Here is a 23815-nt window from a genome sequence, read left to right on the forward strand (position 1 = left end):
AAGGCTAAAGAGTTGAGAAGAGTTGGAGAGTCTGGGGGATAGTTTAGGAGTCGAAAAAAATCAAAAAGAAGAACACGCAGTGAAGAGTTTTCTGCTGGTGTAAACTGAAGAACGCGAAGAACAGACGCGTAGAAGCAGTCGTTTTACCCAAGCGTCTGCGACGCTCAAGTGAGGGACGTATTCAACCAGGAAACGGCACTTCCCTTTTGTCGCTGTTCTAACAGCTGTTTGTAACGTTTTTATGCGTTGCAAACAGTGTTGTAAACCATTTTTTCTCCATTTTCTCTTGATTGTAAACAACTTTTGAGTATCAATGAATCATTTTGAGAGGTTTTTCATCATGAGTAGATAAATCCAATCCCAGGGGTGACGGAGGAAGCCGTTCTTCCAAAAGTTATGTGGTAAAATTTATTTAAATTTATTTATGCAACTCTTTCATGATTAATTGAAACGAATTCCCTTTCGAAAGATATAAGCTGGTCTAAAAAAAATCTAAGTGGAGCCATCATGCTTTTTGTTTGCTAGAAATCTTTAGGTTTGCTTTGGTGGAGTCGAGTCGGCCTTGTTTGTGATTGTATAGAATCCCTCTGTAGTTTATATTTATTCGGTGATGAATCCTTTTGAGGAGACGCCACCTGCGATGACGTTGCGAGAATATATGTCTAGAAATTCTCGTTATCAAGAGACGTCTTCGGAAATGACTCTTGGTGAATATATGCGTGGGCAGCGATATATGGATACTCCAACTTTTATTGAGGAATCACCTCTAACGATCTATGAGAAATATTATAAACATAGACCATGTAGTTTGGAACAAAGATTGAGAATTCTTGAATTTCAAAAATTGTATCATGATGATGAGGATAGTGATGATGAAGAATCTGAAATATGTGGGAATAGTGATCAGGAATTTGTTACCCCAGTTGAGCCTTATAATGATTATATTATTTCTGGTTCAGATCCTAATAATTTTAAAAATTATTCACCTATTCAAAAGGACGAGGATTTGACTAGAGATACCCCCGTCTCAGACGATGTAGTATGTCCTGTTTACGAAACCGATGATGGTTTAGAGGAACCAGTTTATCTTGAGATCGAGTCAAACGATTTAGAAACAATAGTCTTAGATGAACTCGTAGAGATTAGCGAGGATGAACCTGACTTAGAAAAATCAATTGCCGACCTAGAAATTAGGGAGGTTATGACCAGTCTATCTAGAGACGCCGAAAACTCTAAGTTTGGGGGTGAGTATCATTCTCCATGTGCTTTAACTCTTAGTAAGGTCCCTCACTTGGGACTTGACATCAATGCCTCAACCATCTTACAAGATTATCTTCATAATCGTTTTCCAGAACCTAATGATATCCAACAAGAGTCTCAAATGTTAGAAACCCATCCTCTGGTTGATGTGGTTAACCCAGGCAATAATACCAAGATTGATTTTGTTTTCCCACCAAATAGTTTTCTTCCAACTGTGGGAACGTTTATATTCCAAATGTGTCGAATATTAAGTTGTGAGACTAAACCTAAATGCCTTAGGAAATTAGAATCGATACATTTGCTTAAGAATGACCACTATTCTCACTGTGGTCAATTTTGTAAGTCATATCTGATTGACTTAGATGATCCGCAATTATTTAGGTTATTACTTTGTGATTCCAAGTTCTTATTTGAGTTTTTCCAGACTCTAGGACCTAATAATTTGGATCCAACCTATGAAGAAACGCAGCCAATGAAAATATTCTATTTAGACCCTTTCATAGAGCCTGAACCTGAACCACAATTAGCGATAGTTATCAGGAAACTAGGTAAGGGCATGCTAGTGTTGTTCATTTCGTTGGTTCACTGCAGTTTCCTTTTCTCAGCTATTTTTGGTTTTAAATACCCACAGTTATTCCGGCTACTTTTATACGGTTCGAGTTGACTAAACCTTTCCTACGTCTGGCTGAAGACTTTAAACTTAGCACTTCTTGGGAGGTAACCCAATATTCTTGCGACATGGTAATATCCTTCCTTATCTCTTTTTCTTCAAGTGGTAACAATTTCTCCTTGTTCATTCTTTTAGTTTCATCTTTAGAACATTGAGGACAATGTTAGATTTAAGTTTGGGGGTATGGGAGAAACTTTTTAGTTGCAATAAATAAACTCCAGAGCCTAGAAATTTATGCGTATTAAGGATAGCACTAACCAATCTAAGTGGATGGAAACATTTTTGTTTTAGGAGTTGAGGAATCAATCTGACTAGATGGAAACATCTATAGAGTCTATTCATAAAAGCACAGAGCTCAGGTGTTAGAAATAACATGATAGTTTCGCCATATCTTGTCGAGTCCTTTTCACTTTCTATTTTTAGTTTTCTTTTGTTTCAAGTGATTTGGTGGGGCACACGATTCAAGTTGTTACCTTTGCTAGGGTGAAATAGAGTGACTGAGTTACCTTTTCCAAAAAAAAAAAAGAAAAAAGACCGGACCAGTTAGACCAATCGGAATAAGTATTAACACTTGGATAGCAATATGCGTGTGTTCTCCCTGTTTCCGTCGCCTAAGCAAGCGTGGAATGCAGGACCCGTGGGAACTATCGTGTAATCTGCTGACAAGAAGCATGCGCTTGGATCCAAAAGATCTATTCATGTCGTTAAGTTAAAAAAAAAAATGGTTATTGTTATGTGTAGTCAACTGCTGGTTCCCTTGTATTTGCCAGTTTGTTGATCTAGATTTAAGTTATTGACCACTGGTTCCCTTGTATATGCCAGTGTGTTAATATTAGTCAGACCGGTATCTCAGTCATTTAGGTTAGGTTCACCTTGGCAGAGGCCTTCAGACAGATATGGGAAACACCGTTCACTTTTCAACCATCTACATTTTTCTTTTTCCATCTTCTTAATCTTTTCATGTGATTAGTCTGACTCCGAGTATGATGTCCATCGTGAAACTATCTTAGTAGAGCTCTGTCACTTATATGAATTTTAGTATGCTTGAGTGCAAACTCGTATACAACAATTGGAATTTCGCGTCAGGGTACTTCCTCCTGTAATTAATAAGTATGCCAACCAAGGAGGTTCTTTAGTGCTTTCCAAGATTTTTCGTAGATAGCTAGGGTCTGGAGTATTGGTTTTTGTGGGTACACCTCTGATAAACCCACCCGAGATAAACTCGGTCACTTTTCAAGAATAAATTTTGCTCGAGGACTAGCAAATAATAAGTTTGGGGGTATTTGATAGACGCATTTATGTGTCTATTTTCATCTCTTTTGTGTATTTTGTTAGTACCCATTTTTGCTTATTGTGGTGTTTTTATGTTTGTTTAGGTGTTTTTGGAGAAATACCCCTTGTGTAGAAAGAGTTGCTCAATAAGTAATGTTTTACACCCCGGAGAAATGCACTGAAAGGCACCCCAGAAATGCACCGGAAACGTCCCAAGAAATGTACCGGAGGATCCCAGAAAAATTACTATTTCCACCCAAATTATTATTCGCACCCCAGCACTCTGGATAAGGGGCACCTTCTTCTCAAATTCAAATAAACTTTTTGGCGGGAAAATTGGTTCATCAACTGGCAGATTTTAAATCGACAAAATGAAGGTGTTGTGTTGCGATTCAATGGCTCAAACTTGGTAGGAAGATGTGATATAGCTTAAGGAACACATTGTGGGCATCGGATTTGATCGGAATTGGCTGGAAATCCTGGTTTGAGTCACGAGCTTAAAACAGAGCAACGTGTCCTGTAACACGAGTTTGATTGTGTGTTTGCCATGCATGGAGTGTTTTGGAGGAGTTCGATGACTTTGGAGGCGTGGGGAATGTTAACTAGAGCGTGCAGGATCAAAGTTTACGTGTGTAGAAGCCAAAAATGGAAATTATTGTTAAATATGGGGAGCGAGCAATGACGGGATTAATGGGAGATTATACGGTGTTATGGTCGGATATTTTTGTTCTAAAACACTATAAATACAAGGCTAAAGAGTTGAGAAGAGTTAGAGAGTCTGGGGGATAGTTTAGGAGTCGAAAAAAATAAAAAAAAAGAACACGCAGTGAAGAGTTTTCTGCTGGTGTAAACTGAAGAACGCGAAGAACAGACGCGTAGAAGCAGTCGTTTTACCCAAGCGTCTGCGACGCTCAGCTGAGGGACGTATTCAACCAGGAAACAACACTTCCCTTTTGTCGCTGTTCTAACAGCTGTTTGTAACGTTTTTATGCGTTGCAAACAGTGTTGTAAACCATTTTTCTCCATTTTCTCTTGATTGTAAACAACTTTTGAGTATCAATGAATCATTTTGAGAGGTTTTTCATCATGAGTAGCTAAATCCAATCCCAGGGGTGACGGAGGAAGCCGTTTTTCCAAAAGTTATGTGGTAAAATTTATTTAAATTTATTTATGCAACTCTTTTATGATTAATTGCACCGAATAAATATGGAGTAAATGATTTTTATTAATCAATTGTGTTTTCTCTTGATGGAGTATGCTTAGTAAATTGCTTTTGATACTTCATGCTCGCGATTAACAATGGATGTTTTCAAAATCTAATTTAGGCAATGATTAGAATCACAATTCCCTTTGATTGGAGTTATATTGTCTAGAATTGCATGATAAGAATTGTTATTGAATCACATAAATTTTGGTGGATGGTGGAATCCTGACCCCCAGTAAAAATTCTCTCCCATATTTTGTTAATATTGTGCATATAATTTTATTTATTTAAATCTAGAAAAAAGTTACCTTCACAAGTTCGAAAAGAACCCAGTTTTCACCACTATCTACAACAACTTTTGAAAAAACATCATCGAGTTACTGGAAGTTTGGATTCAAGATGGTGCAATCAAATTGTTGCTCATCATAGAGAGCCAATTGAAGAAAAAATGAAGAATCCCAGGTACTGTCACCTTCATAGAATTATCAATCATTCGACAAGTAACTGCAATATTTTGAAGCACGTCACCAAAGAGAAGGTTGATCCACAATAGCTTCAACTGGGGACTGATGGAGTACACAGGAATCTTTTACCAATCATAACCTTTACACTCTCTGAACAACCTATCAAAGAGGCAGTTCATTCCTTGGTCAAACGTGAATTGCTCTATCTGTCGAAGGCACAAAGGAGATACATGTTCACAGCACTGAACCACATCGTGTCAAGAAGTCCATTCCGGAAATACTTCTTGAGCCTCCATCCACAGACCAAGAGATGTACGACTGGGGACTGCTTACCGTTGATCGATGCTGGCACCGCCATCAACAACATTCCACTGAAAACCATCAGATCCACAGGCATCACTCGACAAGAAGCTACTCATGCTCCCATCTCAATCATAGACCTTGAAGGAACGCTCAGAAATACTTATGGGTACATCACTCTCAAAGTGAACATAAGTTCAACCTGGAAAGAAACTAAGTTTCACATAATCAGGAAGATCCAAGATATGAGATGTCCTTCAGACGAGCGTGGATCCACGCTGAAAATATGGGTACTTACAAAGCGCCTTTGGTTACACATCTCTCCAACGAAGAAAGTTCTGATCCAGAAGATTTGGCGAACGTTCCATCATCAGAGCACTTGGAGGAATTTTGAACTTTGACGAGGTTTAAACAAAAACCTGCAAAAGATACATAGACATTTATCAAAAGGTCCTACACTCAGGCAAGTCTCATTCCTCCCATGTCTATGTCATTTATTTCCTCACATGCTATTCTAGCATGGGGACTCAATTCTGCTAGCATCTCTGCTATTGCAAGACGCTATAAGTGGGTAATCTCACTTCAGCAATATTTTACCAAGTGGTTGAATCTGACATTTCTCCGAATCGAGCATCTCACTGACACATTCATTACTGAGATGATGTTCAAGCACGAAAACTAAAAATTTGGGCATTTCTCCATAGCCTTGCAGGAGTGTTCATGTGTGCCACAAAACCAGAAAGCTATGATGTATGCACAAGTGTTGAATCCCACTACCGCGGCTAAAGGAATGCTGAATCAACAGAAGATAGTTGGGACCCACACGATCAAACCTAAGACATGCTCAAGGGATATAACGCTTCAATTCTCAAGCATCTAACAAGCCTTCAAATTGTACTCCCAATCAAAGAGTACACCTCTTATAACGTCGCATCTAGCTTCAGCATAAATATCTCGATGATGATACATTGATTCAACACCAGCGCAATCAAAGTGCAACTAAATTACAATCGTTAATTCTTCATTATCCCATGATAAGACTTCTGAAGCAGATGCAACATCATTCATCCATGGATGGCACAAACTCCTTCAATATACACTGGGGACTTGATCTTATTGGAATTTGCAATCTGATGTGATTCCATGAAACTTCATCAACGGAACCTCTCTACATCACAAGCCTTGCACGACCAAGGAACTTTTTCTCCTCACATCCAGAATGGAGTCTGCCGTTGTTATCTGCCACAACAACATCGATTCCCTGACGAAGCCACTTCACAGTAAAGTCATATTCAGGAGAATTTGTGTTGAAGTCCTAGAACATATTCGTCTTAGGAATGCTCAACTCACCAACTAGTTCGTGAATGTAAAAGGCTCACTGGATGAAGGAGCAAAGGCTATATCGATAATCATGGTTCTAGCCTTTTTCGGTCTCTGGAGCAACTCCAAACATAGTATCGGCATCAACAAGGATATGTGGAGGAACTCCGTTCATGGTCTCAGCATCAACAATAATTTCTGAAGAAATTTCAATCGTGATCTAGCATCAACAACGGTCTCAAGAGCAACATCCTCATGACAGGGCTTCATCAATTAATCATTCTCTGAAGTATTGCTTGACGAAGCGGACTTATCCAAGCACTAATGATTCATATCAAGGTGTGTATACATGAAATATGTTCACATGAAAGTATTTCTGAAGTTTGCACGATGGGCAGGCACAATCCCAAGTCTTCTACAAGATGTTCTCATCACCTCTACAAATGAGATACAACACACTTCAGGCCATGGGTTTAGAAAAACGTACCAATGGGTGAGGAATGGGACAATTCTTCCTAAACAAAATATGTTTGTCTATATCTCTTCTACAACATACCAAAAGGGTGCATCAATCGGATATATGAGCTGAAAGATATGGCCTTTACCGTCAGGTCTACGAAATCTGAAAATTTTGTACGGGATTACAAATTACAAATGTGCATGCGTCGTTGGCTGACCTCCACAACTCCAAATTGAGTGATTCTTTACTCATGTGATAACTCAGTATCTTAGATTCAAAAGTTGGTGTCAAGAACCGAATTCCGACACTATATGAGGTTCCTACAGCTTCCAGAGCATACAACATGGAAGCAACAATTCTTAGACGGGATTCATAACTCCCACAGTCGATCGGCGTCCACCGGGTCTTTCCACTAAGTCCTTCATCAAGGTACCTTAAACTTCAACCACCTAGGTCTTTACATCAATTTTTGTACCTGGGTTCTCTATCCAAGTCTTTCCATGAGAAGAGAAAACGAAAAGGAGAGATTTAACAAAATACTGGGGACTGACGGTCCACTGATCATGATGATCAGTTTCACAGTCCAAGACCCGTGGCACCAGACTCTCATGTGCTAATAATTCATCATAAAAGGAATGCTACCACCAAGACATGCAACCATGGTCATTACATCATCCCCTCTTGAGAGCAACCTCAGTTATGGTCCCGTGACCAGGGTTTCAGAAGTGATGTTTCTACGGCTGACAGAAGCAAGATGGCACTGCAAGCACCATGCTCATGTATCAATAAAGGGTTCCTGATATAAAATGACTCAATAACATTAAAATCCTTCACCGAACATTCAAGATACAAGCGAATGGTCTAAAGACACAACATGAGTGTTTTACAACAAGCTTGTCTAAGATGATTTTACACTGTCCCGCACAAAACAGCAAGCTGGGAGAAATTGGTGAAGAATCTAGGGATGGGTCATATACCATTATCTTCATATATATGTTCTCTACAACATATCCAAAATTCACAGAAATTGGAGAAACGAGCAAAAAGATGTGGCCAAAACTTTGGACTACATGACAGCTGAAAATTTTCTGAAAACCTCCTGGAAGTTTACTGTTTCGTCAATTTCGGACCTTAAACGTGCTCAAAAGCCAAAAATATTCATTGGTAAATCTTGGAAATTTTCTGAGGATGAAGAAACATTGGTAGATCACGAAAATCCGACATCGGACGAAGATTCTACAACATTTTCAATGAATACCTGACTTCTGAATTTTCTGATGACGAATTATGAAGAAATTCTTCATTCATATACATCTAAATCAGAAGCTACGCCTTCCACGCAAGATCAGAATTCATCTTCAGCCACTAGTCTCATTTGCTGAAGCCAGCGGTGTTTTGCTGATAAGATGCAAGCCTTTCATCTTCATCTTTCCTTTTCAGTAATAACTCATTTCGTCCCTGCTTCTCTTCTGCATCCGCTAAGGCTAAGAAAGCATTGATTCCACCACGGACGACTCCCAGATGATCGAGAGATATACAATGCATCAGCTTTCCAGCGTCTCTGAAAGGTTGATTCACCTCGGCATGAACATCTGCAGAAGTCTTCATCTTTGACTTGATATTTCTGGAGCGTTCCCCGGAAGGGACAGAAGAGTGGTTGTAACCAGAAGTCACCACTATCTGAGGCGAAAGACATGGAGTCATGGATATACCAATCACAAACGCGGAACAAAATGGTAACAATCCAACTCTTACCTATTTACAATTTCACTAGCTGTAGTGATTATAACGTCATAATTTTGAAAACTTGCTCGTCCCTCAAACCTGCAAAGACGAGCAAAATTCATTATTCAAAATCATTACTTGATTTTCATGAAACCTGAACAACCCACGTGAATTTTAACATCCATTGGTTTTTCAAAAACTAGACAGACGTCCATTCTACAATTGTGAAAACTCACATACACACATTATTTCACCATGTATAATGGTCTACTTTCAACAGTTGTTCAAAATCAAAACATGATTTTACAAAATATATAAATATTTAACGTGAAACTCACGTAAATTTGAAAAATATATCTATATATTTTTTGCTCCCTCGCACGAGCATCTGTCTTCGAAGCGAGAGTATATTTTCAAAGATTTATGAAAGCTCGAAGATGAAATTTTTTCATGAAAGCTTATAAACAAATTTTATTACTAACATGCGCACGTCTATTAAAAAAAAACTTTTCTCTCGTACGAGCATCCACCTTTGAAACGAGAGTTTATTCCACTTTGTGAAATCTCACATATTTAAAAAAATAAAATTTTGGTTTTCGTGAAAGCTCATAGACAAAATTTTATATCATTAGACCGAGGTCTATTTTGTTTGTTCCTTAAACTAACAAACGAACGAGCGTCTGTTCCTAAAACAAGGATTTCTTTTTTTGGGCCCGGACCCATGAATCCTAAATCAACCAAGGTTCGATCACCAAATCAGCAGTGCTACACAATTTGCGCTCGATGCTCTATCATGCTACTGGGATCTTCGTTCAATCCATGGTCCGTTCGTGCAATCGAAAATCCGATAACATTCTATTTTACGACTAAGTTAAACTACTTATTTTCGTCCGTAACTGTAACGAGAAAATCACCATTCAGTGTTGACTGAGGAACATGATTGTTCCTCACTAAGTAGGGGACTTAATGTATATGGTGGATTTTCGACAAAGGCTAAAATCATAAAACCATAATTATACATATTCCTGATCCAGCAATCAGATGAGTATTGAGGCTCATGTCTCTCGTTAAAGCGTGAAAGCTCATGCCACACCTCTAATTGAGCGTACTTCCTCTCAGAATATCTCCAAAAGTCTCTGATCGAGTATATTACTTCTCAGACCATATATATGTAGTCTCCCAGCTGAGACCACTAGTATAGATCACCACGTCTTCAGAACGTCGCAATGGTCCCTGAATTTACAGAATAAACATTCAAATCAAGTGTTCTGCTCCAGCTAGCTTATGCCTTGATTTCTGAATAATTATAATGCTCCTAGACAACATGCCTGCTATTATAGAGCCATCAATTAACTATTTATAGTCGCGAGATTCATCAATTGAATTCCTAGAAAATATTCTACGTTCTGTATATAATTCGTTACTTCAATTTATGTCTTTTCCCAGCAGAATTCCATGGGTTAGTAATAAATATTCAACGTACGGGCATCTGAGCCACCATCGAGTAAGCCCCGAGAAAATGGTGCAAATGTATTCAGCAATAAATGCACTAACGAGCACCTGCACAAACGAGCATTCCAAAACACGAAGGAACGACGAAACCATGGAGAAAATAATAATAATAAAATATTTAAGGAGGCGTCTAAGGGGACCAAGCCCACCGGCCGGTCGGTCATGCCTTCGTGGCCGGTCCCACACCCCTTCTTTTATTTTATCATATTTTTATTATTTTTCTTGATCCCATGAAAATCCTTTCGTTTGAGCAAATCCTTTCAATTCGTGGTATTTCCTTCACATCAAGGAAATTATACAAAAATTACATAAAATTAGGAAAGGTGTCACGGGACCGTGGTCACTAGCAGGCCGTCCATACCCTAGCCGTGACCGGTCCCACACCTTGTATTCCTTATTTTATTAATTGTTATTTCCATCGTCTCATGGAAATTCCTTAATCTTATGAAACTCCTCAGTTTCATGGTATTTCCTTCACATCAAGGAAATTATACAAAAATTACATAAAATTAGGAAAGGTGTCACAGGACTGTTGTCACTAGCCGGCCGGCCATGCCCTAGCCGTAACCGGTCCCACACCTTGTACTTCCTTATTTTATTAATTGTTATTTCCATCGTCTCATGGAAATTCCTTAATCTTATGAAACTCCTCACTTTCATGGTATTTCCTTCACATCAAGGAAATTATACAAAAAATTACATAAAATTAGGAAAGGTGTCACGGGAACGTGGTCACTAGCTGGCCGGTCATGCCCTAGCCGTGACCGGTCCCACACCTTGTAATTCCTTATTTTAATAATTATCTCCATCATCTCATGGAAATTCCTTCATCCCATGAAATTCCGTACTTTCATGGCATTTCCTTCACATTAAGGAAATTATACAAAAATTACATAAAATTAGGAAAGGTGTCACAGGACCGTGGTCACTAGCCGTGACCGGCCCCACACCTTGTAATTCCTTATTTTATTAATTATTTTCATCATCTCATGGAAATCCATTAATTTCATGATATTTCCTTCAAATCATGAAAGTAATATAAAATTAGGGGAAACTCACGGGACCAGGGCCTAGCCGGCCGACCATGCCCTAGTGGCCGGTCCCACACGTCCTTATTTTATTATTATTATTAATATTATTTGCTTCGTCCATCTCATGAAAACTCCTTCACTTAAAGGAAACTCCTTGATTTCAACAAACTCTTTGATTTCATGATATTTCTCTAAAATCATGAAAATAATATAAAATTAGAAAAAGTGCCATGGGACCGGGCTCATTGCCGGTCGGCCGTGCCTTGGCCATAGCTGGTCTCACCCTTCATGATTCCTTCATTTTTTTATTATTATTTCCTTCATCTTATGAAGTTTTCTCAGTTTCAGCAAAATCCTTGATTTCTTCATATTTTCTCAAAATATTGCTCAAACGCACATCAGAAAATATCAAAATTCTCAGGACTAAGACACGAACACTTTGGAAACATGAGCATATTACCTTGACCGATCAAGGTTGGCTCTTTGGCTTGCAAGAGGCCGCTCCCGCATATTTTCATCATTTGACCTTATTTGTTCACATTAGGTTCAATCTCTTCCAAACGATTTTGGAATTTCATGAAACGATCGTCAGTCGATCCCGTGACCAACCAGGGCCGGTTTCATGACCCCTTGGTCGGTCCTTCATATATTCATAATTTATTAGGTTTCATCACCTAAGATTCAGACGAACATTATTTGAATAAATGATTAAACCAACATTTAATCATCCTTTCACCAACTGGTCTTCAAGAGACTTTGGTATTTTGCTCACTCGAGTATCTGGGCGTTACATGGTTGAATCATCATCCCATGTAGTCGGTCCTTCTTTCACTCTGTGGTTGATTTTCAATAAATCATCAATTGATTAGCAATTGATCAAAATTAGGGTTTCGAATCCAAAGCTTTGCAAAGACATAATTCTGAGCAGATTCAAACACTTATAATTTTATGTTGATCCCGTGAATCAACACTTTAACTATTATACTCACCCAGTCGTCGATATCCTAAATTATTATTTTATTTGGTCCTGCTACCAATAATTCATCAAACGAGCAACGTTTGCTCAGATGAGCTATATTTTCTCAGACTAAGGAATTTTGGTTCAACTATCAATATTCAACAATCCATCGAATGAGCAACATTTTCTCACCTTAACTATCAACATTTACTCAAGAATTATACCTATGTCTCAGCAGACACGTTCAGGCTCATGAGTCCTATAACATTTGCAAGTCATGTTCAACTCAGCAATACAAAGACTCATCGTCTCATCAAGTCAAAAACTGACTAATTAAAACACGTCTGCCTTGCAGACTCCACAATCACGAGACATCAATCGTGTCACATGAAGGGATATTAACTAGGGTTTTGGTCTGACGGTCTACGACACGTGTGTTCATCCACGATGAGAATGTGAGCAAGTCATGCAATCAGTTAAAGGATTTAGCAAAGTAGTGGGTAGAAAATCAACCAAGTCTCCGCACGATGAGCAACTGGTTTTAGCACTATTTCCAATTCCCCACTCTTTGCTCCAGTAACTGTCATACTTCATGAGATCAAGGTGTTTACAATTCTAGCAACATAAATATCTCTCTGAACCGATGATTGAGAAGGAGAACAATTCTTGCCAACAAGACAACGTTCGTACAGACAATCCTTCGTCTACACGAACTTATCGTCTTTGCAATTACTCTCAACTGAGTAAACTCAATCATTCAGAAACTATTTTCACGCCAAATACACAACACACCAACAATCCTTGATCATCATTGATCTCACACATTTCTCAGCTTCCATCCTACAGATCGACCCATCCTCTCTTGTGACCGAATTGACTCTGGAACGTCCATTGTCTTGGTTTAGGCCGGAGTCCTACAGATTGATATCTCGAACTTAAAGCACTCCCTTCCTGCAGTGAATCTGTGTGAGGTTAAACATTTCGCTCGGTTCAAGGAGACTCCGTTGCACGGTCGTCTCCTCAATTCCGTAAAAAACAACAAATCGTTTTTCCTCATCTACAGGTAAGTCCACTTCTTCCGATGGAATTACATAGCTTGTTGTTATACAGTCTCTACATCCAGGAATATACAATTCTTAGAAGACATTGGCATGAAATATTCACCACAACAGCTACTTCTCTACGAGTTAGTACAAGTCACCACAACTGTACAGCTGGTTCAAGGAAAGAAATGAATTTATTCATCTCACAAAATGACTAGGTGGAATGCTTCTTAGTCAAGGTTTTGTCAGCCGCCTGCAAGAGTGAAAATGAGGAGTTGATTTTGAGGCCAAAGTCCTCATCAATTCAACTAATCGGCATCAACATAGGACTGGCTTACTACACCATTTCTGAAATCGAGGTTGTCACTGCGGAGAAGAATGGGTATTGTGCATCTCAAGCCAGCCTAATATTGGTTGAGTTATTGTCCCATGGAGTTTTCAAGGGCTCGATTGTACTTCCACAAGTACTAGTGGCACAAGCTTTACAAGATGGGTTTTGCGATTACAGTACCTTCTTATATACTTATTGTATGGCGAAGGGATATACTTAGACTCGGGTACTTTCTTACGACATTATTCTTCAAGATGTTATGCAACCTTTTGCAGACTTTGCGGTGCTACTTTTGAAGATGAGAGCGCTCACGATCTTTATAATGATTCGCAAAAAAACTGTTGCCACACTGTCTTCTTTGGGCGAGCTTATTTTCCTTCTTCATCCTTGAGGACAAGGATGATTTGGAGGAGTGGGTATTTGTCATGTACCCGGGCTAGGGTATATGGGTAGTTTATTGTTATCTGGAGGGTAGTTTAGGGACTCATATGTTGAGAGTAGTATTTCGGCTATATTATCCAGACGAGTTGTATTTTGTAAGCAACTAATGAAAATTTAAAACTTCATCTTCTTCACTAAATACTTCTGCAACTTCTTTCTGTAATAATGTCTTCCTATTATCCCCCTAATTCGTCTATTTCTTACTCTAAACCTCTAATTCCCTCTATCTATCCCAAATCATGTCTATCCTTAAAGACTCAAACTTTTCCTGATAATCCAATTTGTAGTGAGTTCACTACACAGTATTCCACAGACGCACTCCCCACAAAGATTTGGCAATTAAGCACAAGTTCAATTAAGAACTCTCCCCCACAAAATGTCATTCCCGAAAGAACAACAAGAGCGACCTTACTTTCACAAGAAAAGAATGATTTATTTGGACATTAACAAATCACATGAAACATGAATTTGTATCCAAAATACCAAATTAAATTAACCACAAGAGAACCCATGATTAATTTAATCGAAAATGCTCACATAAGAGAACTTACAGAACAACACAGTATTTACACAAAGATGTGGATCAGGGAAAGACCGATACTGTGGAATATTCAAAGATTTATTCTATCTTTTATCGCTATTTGCATAGATACATGTAATAGACTTAATCTTTGTAAACAAAATTTTATCCTATCTTCCATCAATATTTGCATATGACACAATAGGCTTAACTTTTGTTGTCAAAAATTCATTCAATCTTTTATCAATATTTGCATAATGACATATAAGAAACTTAACTTTTGACAAATAAGGGACAACCATAGTTCACGGACGCAAACACACATATCTCATAACAAGTTGCAATATATGAAACCATAAAGATTAATAATGCAAAATCATCTTCCAAATCAACTTTAGAATTTAAATAAATAAATCTAAAAACATTGCAAGATGAAAATCGTTGGAAATAGCTATGTGTACTCACAATAATGGCTATTTCAAACCCTAGTTATCCTTAATAAAAACACAAGAATAAATTCCCATAAGAAGTTTCCTAGACATTAAGGCCTCTAAAAAATTCCTTATCGTCCTCGAACTCCTTGTCGTCAACAGCCATTGGAACATAAGGTTCATGAAGAAACGAGTGAATTCCAAAACCTTCTAACCATGGCCTTCTGAATTTCGAGAGTCCTCAAAACAATAGCGTTTATTTGCTGAATCTCCTTTCTTGTTTCAATCAACTCTTCAAGAACACCAGAAAACTTATGAAGATTTGAAGGAACAGCTCTTGGTTTCCTCACATTCCTTTTTTTCTTTACAAAGTTGGTTGAACATGAGATTTATCTTTTTCCTTCATGATTGACGTCTTAACAATCATATTAACATCTTTTCCATCAGAAGACATAATGCTTGGATTCTCCATACAAGTATGGGATTGTGGGAGGAATTCACAAATCAGACTCAACAAGCAATCTTGTGATAAAAAGAGTTTTTCAGAAAAGGAAAAAGGAATGCAGGTTTACGACACCTTTATACACAAAAAAGGATTCAAGTACGAACAACTCACAACCCTGAAGAAGGCAGGATTGTCGATATTAACCCTCTTTTATTAATCAAACAAGAAAAGCCCTTTCAATATCAATTATATATGAAAAAATGGAATAATTCCAAAACCGTGAAAACAAGACTAAAAAAGACGTAATAAAATATCTTTTCCTCTTTTTCCTAAATCCTGAAGTGTGCAAACCCTTGTCTCTTTTGAATCAGGCACATGAGACAAGATACACAACCAACACAATTAAGTTTTGCTGGGGTGAACAATAATCTGTCCACCATACCCTTCTTGAATGGAATTCTTAGAACCGTGTTTCTCATACTGTTTATACCGTATTATTTTATCTAGAGGTCTAGACATATCTTTGGAAATTAACTTCTTTGGAGAGGGGATAAGATTACATACCTCAGTCGACTTCTGAACAAATTTGAGCTTGTTTGCTGATCGATTTTCTCTCCGTTGTAGTTTATTGACATTCCTTATCTTATGTTTGTACTTGAAACAACTTGAGAGTTCATGACCCTTGAGAGTAAAATAAGAACATGTCAATCGAGAGGATGATTCAAACGCCATGGCTGTGCAGGCTTCTAGACATACGGTGGAATCTGAAACATAAGAAGAATAAATTCCAGTAGATAAGGAGAAATCCATTTTATCCTCCAAGGTGTTTGAAGTTTCTCCAGGAAGAATACCGAGGTTGATGTACGTATTGCTACAATTATCAAAATTAATATTTTCAAAGAGGAGTGCAACACTTGATTTTTAGTCTTCATTAGAATCATAGTGATCAGACATTTCATCAAGAGTTGCAGCACGACTTCTGTTTCCAGTGTACTTTTTACGATTTGGACACTCATTTGCAAAATGACCAAAGCTTTACACTTGAAGCACTGTGGCATATCCTCGTCATCAGTATCATCAGTATCCCTATTTTTAGGAGAAACACGATTATGAGGTTTAACTGATGACTTAGGTTTATCTCTGGTAAACCATTTACTTCTCTTCAAAAGAATATCTCTAAACTGTCTTGTGATCAAAGACACTGACAGGTCAAGATCTTCATCCGATGAATCAGTCTCAGAAGGATCATCTCAGAGATGCCAACACTCTTACTTTTATCAAGTAATTTAGTGTTATTTTATGCCTTGAAAGCAATATCCTTTCCAGATTTGGATGTATGCTCATGATCAAAGATCTTTAACTTCCCAACCAAGGTGTTTCTGGAAAGAGTGTGAAGGTTATTTCCTTCACCGATGACATGCTTCTTAGAATCATATCTGGCTGGCAACAATATGAGAATTTTCATCACAATGTCCTTTTCAGGAATAATCTTACCCAACGCAAAAGATGCATTAACAATTTTAGACACTTTGTGATTAAACTCGTCAAATGAATCCTCATCATCCATATGAAGGTTTTCCCAATCAGAACATAGGTTTTGAAGCCTAGATTCTTTCTCAGGGGAATTTCCTTCGAACACAGATTCTAAGATATCCCACGCATCTATAGACCGAGTGCACGTAGTCACATAGTGCTGAAGATCTGGGATAATCACATGTATGATAACATTTAAACCGGCAGAATTTTGCTTTGCAGCGAGAATCTTGTTAGGTTCATATCTACCAATATTCTTTGCAATAGATACACCGTCTACTGTAACCATTGGAGGATCATAGCCATTCATAACATAAACCCATGTTTGAAAATCACGCGCTTGAAAAAAGGTACGCATAGCAATTTTCCACCATAAGTAATTTGAGCCATCTAAGACTGGTGGTACTTTTATACAGATAGCACCTCTGTCCATAGAGTCAGATCGCTAAAAATACAAACTTATGAGGTCTTAAACGTGTTTGTCTGCTCTGATACTAATTGAAAAAGCGGGGTCTAACAACCACACCCAATATTTCTCTTAGAAATATGTATGGACAACTCCAATATAATTCCAAGAGAATCAATTAGACAGTCAGACTCAATCAATGGAAATATATCAAAGAGTTATATCTCAATTTCTCAGTTCAATCCAAAATCAAACAAATAGGAATTTTCGAGCCCGATTAAATATAAGAAATAACTTGGAAGGTATCAAAAACCAATATCCAAGTTCCAATCAATTTAATCAACAACCAAAGGTTAGATTCGCAATTGATTGATCTTACGCACGACCTGTGATATTTCTAATATATAAAAATATATAATACGGAAAAGAAATAACACAGACACCAGAAATTTTGTTAACGAGGAAACCGCAAATGCAGAAAAATCCCGGGACCTAGTCCATATTTGAACACCACACTGTATTAAGCCGCTACAGACACTAGCCTACTCCAAGTTAACTGCAGACTGGAATGTAGTTGAGCCCTAACCAATCTCACACTGATCAAGGTACAGTTGTGCTCCTTATGTATCTGAACCCCAGTAGGATTCTACGTACTTGATTCCCTTAGCTGATCTCACACACAACTAAGATTTGCAACGACCCAAAGTCGAAGACTTGATAAACAAATCTGTATCACACAGAAAAGTCTATTGAATAGATAAATCTGTCTCCCACAGATAAACCTTTTAATTTTGTTCAGTCTTTTGATAAATCAAGGTGAACATGAACTAATTGATATACCAGACTTATATTCCCAAAGAACATCCTAGAAATATCAATCACCTCACAATATTATTAATCGTATGGTAGAGAAACAAGGTATTGTGGAATCACAAACGATGAGACGAAGATGTTTGTGACTACTTTTTATCTTGCCTATCGGAGATTAAATCTTGAGCCAATCTTAGAGAAGATAGTACTCAATCATGATAGAAAACAATAAGATCAGATCACGCAACTATAGAGAAAATAGTTGGGTCTGGCTTCACATTTCAAATGAAGTCTTCAAGTCGTTAACCTACATGGTTTCGTGAAAAACCTAAGCCTAAAGGATAATCGACTCTAGTCACAACTAGTATCACACAGGAGGTGTGGGGATTAGGTTTCCCAGTTTCTAGAGTTCTCCTTTATATAGTCTTCAAATCAGGGTTTGCAATCAATGTTACCTTGGTAACAAGGCATTCAATATTCACCGTTAGATGAAAACCTTATTAGACTCAAGCTAATCTCTTTCAACCGTTAGATCGAACTTAGCTTGTTATACACAAATGATATGTAAATTCATTTAAATATGAGTAACCGTACCTAAATGTGTACACCTTGTTGGCTCAACAATAGTTAACCGAAGTTATCCATATGAACACTTTCATATCAACCATATTCATCTTAAGCATAACTAGTTCAAATGACTCAAATGGAACAAGTTGTAGAGTTGTTCAACTGCTATATTATCATAGAAGTATACAAGAACACAATTGAAGCAAAATCGACTTTGATTCACTCCAATCAAGTCATGAACATTATAGCCATGGTTTGCAAAAGATTGCATTCCTTATTATATAAATGTATTAGTTCATAAACTAACCGATTTTCGAACATCATCCACTAAGGCATGCAAACGGGTATGCATACCTTAGTGGTCGGACTAAGTTTGGGTTTGCTAGTATGCGAACGGATACACATACCTCCAAACTCAGCAGAAATTCTCGTACCTTAACCTTACGCCAGTACGTATGTGTACTAGGTACCCATACTTTCACAAACCAACCAGTACGCATACAGGTATGCATACTATGGTTCCCGGACATGGGTAACATATATGCAAGTATGCATATTATGTTTATATCCAATTGTTCTAAACTCTATTTCAATCATTGAAACATTCTTAGAGGATGACAATAGTTTTTTTCACTAACTATTAGCATCAAAGCAATTTCCAAGTTATTGAAATAATCAATATGAAACATTCCAGGTATACATCAAATCATTGTCTCACACGAATCATGTAAGATGTTACCAGGCGATTTTCACATGATCATCTTTTGAGTTTCGTCAAGAATATAAGATGAACTTGGTTAAAGCGAAAGCTTACCAACACATATTTCGAGAAAAATGTAAGCGAGTTAAATTCAGCTCGAAATATCAAATGTGTATAATTAAAGTCTATATAGCTATGTGAATTTTGTCTCAAATAGGAGATAGAGTAGATAGAATTTTGAGTGGTAGATGAGTTCAAGTCTCCACATTACTTTTTTTCGATGAAGTCCCACAAGCTCTCCTTAGTAGTTCTTCGTCTTCAAGAGATGAACGTCGTGAAATCTAAGCTCAACTACACTTTTTATCCTAATCCGAGACTTAGCTATAAGTAGACTAGAAATCGAGACCTATAGTTTTGGCAACTAAACTTGACAAACAAGCTTGAGATAGCAACGCTTGCGAGTTCGACCAAGCAGTGCTCCAACAGAAACATTCCGAGTCTACATCAAATGCTTGTCTCACAAAAATCATGTAAGATGTTTCAGGCAATTTTCACATGATCATCTTTTAACTTATTATTAGTTTCCAAAAAATAAATTACTTCAACTAAACTCGTCAAGATTATTATGAACGTAGCTAAAGTAGAAATCTTCTAACACATGTTTCGAGAAATAGATAACCGAGTTAAACTCATCTCGAAATATCAAATGTGTATAATATAAAAGTTTATATAGCTATATGACTTAGTCTCATTAGGAGATAGAATAGAATAGACCTCTGAGTGATAGATAAGTTTTAGTCTCCACATACCTTTTGTTGATGAAGTTCCTCCAAGCTCTCCTCAGTAGATCTTCTTCTTCAATCGATGAACGCCATGAAGTCTAAATCTCAAATACACATTTTATCCTAATCCTAAACATGGCTATAAGTAGATTATAATCAAGACTTATAGTTTTAATCATGTTCCTTATGCCTCTTAAACCATGCTGAATTCTGCGCACTTGATTCCCTTAGCTGATATCACCCACAACTATGAGTTACTGTTAGAGCATTGCTCGGTAGAACTCGCATGCATTTCTATCTCAAGCATGTTTTTTCAATGTTAGTGATCAAATCTATAAGTCTTGATTTCTAGTCTATTACAGCTAAGTCTCGGACTAGGATGGAAAATGTAGTTGAGCTCAAGGATTTCATGGCGATTCATCATACAAGTAGAAGAACTACTCAAGGAACCGGTGGAACTTCTCGACAAAAAGGTATGTGAAGACTTTAACTTATATGTCACTCAAAAGTCTATCTACTCTATCTCCTACTCTCTGAGACAAGAAGTCGTATGCTATATATATAGACTTGGATTATACACATTTGGTATTTCGAGACGAGTATACCTCTCCTATCTATATCTCGAAATATGTGTTGGAAAACTTTTCTCTTTAACCAGGTTTATCTTTACCATGTGACGAAAGTCATGATATGTTTCAATCATCTTGAAAATTGCTTTGACGAGAAATGGTGTAACAACTATATAACATCCTCTAAGAATGTTTCAATGATTGGAATGAGAGTTTAGATTATATAACCAATGGTGGACATAAGCATTGTTGTGGAAACACAGTTTTGTATAAGTCCTATTCCTTGAACCAAAGTTTGCGAACTTTGTTGATCAAGAGAACCGGGAGAATGGCATGAGCCAAGTCCGCGAACTGCCGAAGTTCTCAAACCCTAGAATTTCTGCTGGAGTTGAAAAACTACTTGCATGAAGCTAAGTCCGCGAACTGGCGAAGTTCTCAAACCCTAGAATTCCTGCTGGAGTTTGTAAACTCTGCCGGGTAACTGAAGTCCGAGAACTTGAGAAGGTTATATATATGAAGATGATTTCTTAACTTACACTTGCAAAGACTAAGGAATGCAGTTTGCAAACCGTGGCTATAAGAGTTCATGAACCGATTCAAGTGAATCAAATCATCTTTGCTTCAATTATGTCTTGTGTAGTACATGAGATTTCCTTGCAATTGAACAATTCTTTAACTAGTTCATTTGAAGTCATTTGAACTAGTTATGGTAAGAAGAACATGGTTGATATGAAATGCTCATATGGCTAATCATTTGGTTAACAATTGTTGAACCAAAAAGTGCATACGTTTGGATACGGTTAACAAACCTAGAAGCGTGCATTGTCAAGTGTGTATAACAAGCTAAGTTTTCGATCTAACGGTTAAGAAATATTAGATTGAATCTAAATCAGGTTTTCATCTAACGGTGAATATTGAATGCTTTGTTACTAAGCTAACATTGATTGCAAACCCTGATTTGAAAGACTATATAAAGGAGACATCTAGTATTGTGCAAAACTAATCCCCACACCTCACGTGTGATACTAGTTTGCATACTAGAGTCGATTCTCCTTTAACATTTGGTTTTCTTCTTCTAAAACCAGGTGTTTGAGGGTGAAAACAGTTTCTAATGGTTTCGGTAATTTCATGTGATGTGGGTGAGAAACAAGTCTAAACCCTAAACAATATACTGCAAGGGAGTACTTTAGGTTCGAGAGATCAATCTGTACAAGTCCGGCCTAAACCAAGAAATGGTCGTTCCAGACTTGCTTCGGTCACAAAGTGGAGGAGAAGGATTGGTTTTGGGGAGGGAAGCGAAGAGAGTGTTGAGACCACAATAGTTGATTCTCGAAGAGTAGTTGTTTTGACTTGAATTAGAAAGCGTAAGCTAACATGGGAAAGCTAACAGGAGATTTTTGAGTGTTGTATGCTCCTGACAAAAAACTTGTTGTTCGGTGGAAATAGGTAATGCCTATTTATACAAGTCGAAGTGAAACGTACTCTAGTCTCATTAAGAAATGGAAAACATGTGAGTAAATGGGAGGAGGTGGTAACCGGTAACTTTGGAATTGATGTTCCATAAAAGAAAGCGTTTCACCATTACTCCCTCTATTTACTAACCGCCTCATCCTTATGACACTTTCTTATAACGAGCGTAGTGTACGTCGTACGCTGTAAACCGCCAAACCAATACCCAATGAGCATCCCCCAGTTTGTGACATGTTTTTATGTCTCGAGTGTTTCCGTTGAAAACATGTAGCATGTTGTTGTTGTATGGCAAGTTGAGCTTGGGAGACTTTCCGGCTCGGTGGTGACCTTCAACGGTCGAGATTTTGCATCTTAGGGCCAAAGGTTTCCATGTGTTAGCTGGTAACCTCGGACGGCTAAGATCTCTATCTTAGATGAAAAAGTGGTTGTTGATTGTTGCAGGTCTTCGTTTTGCTATCCGCATAGGGAAGGCCGGCATGGTATGGCGTGGCAAGGTGGTTGGCATGCCATTGGCACATGTGGCATGGCATGCCTTGGCGTGGACAAAACTAGGGTTTTGGGCCAAAGGTTACCATGCGTTGTTTGGCGACCTTGGAAGGCTAGGATTTGCATCTAGGATGGAAGGGTGGCCGTTGATCGTCGCACGCCTTCATTTTGGTAGCCGCATGGGGAAGGCCGGCATGGTATGGGGCGACAAGGTGGTTGGCATGCCATTGGCACATGTGGCATGGCATGCCTTGGCGTGGCCAAAACTAGGGTTTTGGGCCAAAAGATACCGTGCGTTGTTTGGCGACCTTGGACGGCTAGGATTTGCATCTAGGATGGAAGGGTGGTCTTTGATCGTCGCAGGCCTTCGTTTTGGTAGCCGCATAGGGAAGGCCGGAATGGTATGACGTGGCAAGGTGGTTGGCATGCCATTGGCACATGTGGCATGGCATGCCTTGGCGCGGTTTGGCGTGGCCAAAACTAGGGTTTTAGGCCAAAGGTTACCATGCATTGTTTGGTGACCTTGGACGGCTAGGATTTGCATCTAGGATGGAAGGGTGGTCGTTGATCGTCGCACGCCTTCGTTTTGGTAGCCGCATAGGGAAGATCGGCATGGTGGGGCCAAGGCCAATGCCGCGGATGGCTTGGCATATTGGGGCCAAGGGTTTGGTACGGACAACTTGGCATGGTGGGGCCAAGGCAAGGTGCGGTTGGGTTGTCATGGTGGGGCCAAGGGTTAGGCATGCCATTGGCGCATGGTGCGGCTTGCATGGTTGGGGCCACGGCAAGGTGCGGTTGGTATGGGATGGTGGGGCCAAGGGTTTGGCATGCCATTGGCGCATGGTGCGTCTAGCATGGTTGGCATGCCTTGGCGCAGTAGACGTGGCTCGTATAGTTTGCCATTGGTACAGTGGTGCGGCTGGCATGGTTTACCATTGGCACAGTGGTGCGGCTGGCATGGTTGGCATGCCTTGGCGCGGAGATGTGGATGGCATGGTTTCCCATTGGAACAGTGGTGCGGCTGGCATGGTAGGCATGCCTTGGCGCGGAGATGTGGCTGGCATGGTTTTCTATTGGCATAATGGTGCGGCTAGCATGGTTGTCA

This window comes from Papaver somniferum, chromosome 4 (assembly GCF_003573695.1).
Source record: "Papaver somniferum cultivar HN1 chromosome 4, ASM357369v1, whole genome shotgun sequence".
Taxonomy (NCBI): Eukaryota; Viridiplantae; Streptophyta; class Magnoliopsida; order Ranunculales; family Papaveraceae; genus Papaver; species Papaver somniferum.